Source organism: Coturnix japonica, unplaced genomic scaffold, assembly GCF_001577835.2.
Source record: "Coturnix japonica isolate 7356 unplaced genomic scaffold, Coturnix japonica 2.1 chrUnrandom719, whole genome shotgun sequence".
Taxonomy (NCBI): Eukaryota; Metazoa; Chordata; class Aves; order Galliformes; family Phasianidae; genus Coturnix; species Coturnix japonica.
This window is the reverse complement of record NW_015440082.1, coordinates 9,556-11,575: the sequence shown is the minus strand read 5'-3', so window position 1 is coordinate 11,575 and position 2,020 is coordinate 9,556. Positions and strand designations below refer to the sequence as shown.

Below are 2,020 nucleotides of genomic sequence, written 5' to 3'. Positions count from 1 at the left end.
AGGTCCTTGCAGCTCCCCCATTCCCAACCCATCCCAGCTAACCTTCCCAGGTCCTGGCAGCTCACAGGTCCTTGAAGGTCATAGACCCATGTACTCAATAGGGTTGGGTTGGGAAGGTCCTGGCAGCTCACAGACCCATAGACTCAATAGGGTTGGGTTGGGAAGGTCCTGGCAGCTTAATGTTGGTCCCAATGTCCCGCCATCCCTCCCAGGTCCTGGCAGCTCACAACTGGGTCCTTGTATCTGCTAGGGCTGTAGACTCAATAGCGTTGGCTTGGGAAGGTCCTGGCAGCTTATAGTGACCCATAGACTCTATAGGGTTGGGTTGGGTTGGGAAGGTCCTGGCAGTTCACAGACCTATTGACTCTATCGGGTTGGGTTGGAAAGGTCCTGGCAGCTCACAGTAAGGTCCTTTCAGTTTCTGGGGATATAGTTTCAATAGAGTTGGGTTGGAAAGGTCCTGGCAGCTCATAGTGACCCATAGACTCAATAGGGTTGGAAAGGTCCTGGCAGCTCACAGGTCCTTGCAGGTCATAGACCTGCAGCCCCTATTGGGTTGTGTTGGGAAGGTCCTGGCAGCTCATAGACCCATAGACTCTATAGGGTTGGGTTGGGAAGGTCCTGGCAGCTCACAGACCCATAGACTCAATAGGGTTGGGTTGGAAAGGTCCTGGCATCTCACAATGAGATCCTGGCAGCTCACAGACCCATAGACTCTATAGGGTTGGGTTGGGTTGGGAAGGTCCTGGCAGCTCATAGTGACCTATAAACTCAATAGGGTTGTGTAGGAAAGGTCCTGGCAGCTCAATAGTGCAGGTCATAGACCCATAGACTCAATAGGGATGGGTTGGATTGGGTTGGGTTGGGTTGGGTTGGGTTGGGAAGGTCCTGGCAGCTCACAGACCCATAGACTCAATAGGGTTGTGTAGGAAAGGTCCTGGCAGCTTAATGTTGGTCCCAATGTCCCGCCATCCCTCCCAGGTCCTGGCAGCTCACAGGTCCTTGCAGCTTATAGACCCATAGACTCAATAGGGTTGGGTTGGGTTGGAAAGGTCCTGGCAGGTCAAAGTAAGGTCCTGGCAGCTCACAGACGGGTCCTTGCAGCTCATAGACCTATAGACTCAATAGGGTTGGGTTGGATTGGGTTGGGTTGGGAAGGTCCTGGCAGCTCACAATGAGGTCCTGGCAGCTCATAGACCCATAGACTCAATAGGGTTGGGTTGGAAAGGTCCTGGCAGCTCATAGACCCATTGACTCAATAGGGTTGGGTTGGAAAGGTCCTGGCAGCTCATAGTGACCTATAGACTCAATAGGGTTGGAAAGGTCCTGGCAGCTCATAGACGGGTCCTTGCAGCTCATAGACCTGCAGCCCCTATAGGGTTGGGTTGGGAAGGTCCTGGCAGCTGATAGTGACCTATAGACTCAATAGGGTTGGGTTGGGAAGGTCCTGGCAGCTCATAGACGGGTCCTTGCAGCTCTCCCATTCCCAACCCATCTCAGCCATCCCTCCCAGGTCCTGGCAGGTCACAGGTCCTTGCAGCTCACAGGTCTATAGACTCTATAAGGTTGGGTTGGAAAGGTCCTTACAGGTCATTGACAGGTCCTTGCAGGTCACACACCTCGGAACCTCAAGTACGGGTTGGGGTTGGAAAGGTCGCTGGCAGCTACAATGGTTCTTGGGCCGTGAGCGCTTGGCAGCTCGCCGCCATGTCCCGAATCGCACATCCCAGCGTACCCTTCCGGTAGTCCTGGCAGCATGCGACAGGTCCTTGGCAGATACAGACTTTTAAGACTTATAGGGGTTGGTTGGACGTGGTCCGCTGGCAGCTCAATAGCGGGTCTTGCAGGTCATAGGAGCAGTTGGGGGCGCCGGCCTGGTAGGTTTGGGGGTTGGAAAGGGTTCTGTACTCACAGGATAGCAGGTCTGGCAGCCTGTCATTGAGAACGCGCGCTGGACAACCCGCGCATAGGTGGGCCGTGAAGGTAGTAGGGGTGTTGGGTGGAGTTTGGGAAGTGACCC

General features: G+C 54.5%; 1 long non-coding RNA gene across 1 annotated transcript; it reads left to right on the top strand.

Moving 5' to 3' along the window:
- The first annotated feature begins 6 nt into the window (after positions 1-6).
- Positions 7-1,222, top strand: LOC116652695. Its single transcript, XR_004305839.1, has 3 exons — positions 7-165; positions 283-667; positions 1,074-1,222. It is a non-coding gene; the product is annotated as an uncharacterized LOC116652695 (long non-coding RNA).
- The last annotated feature ends 798 nt before the right edge of the window (positions 1,223-2,020 follow it).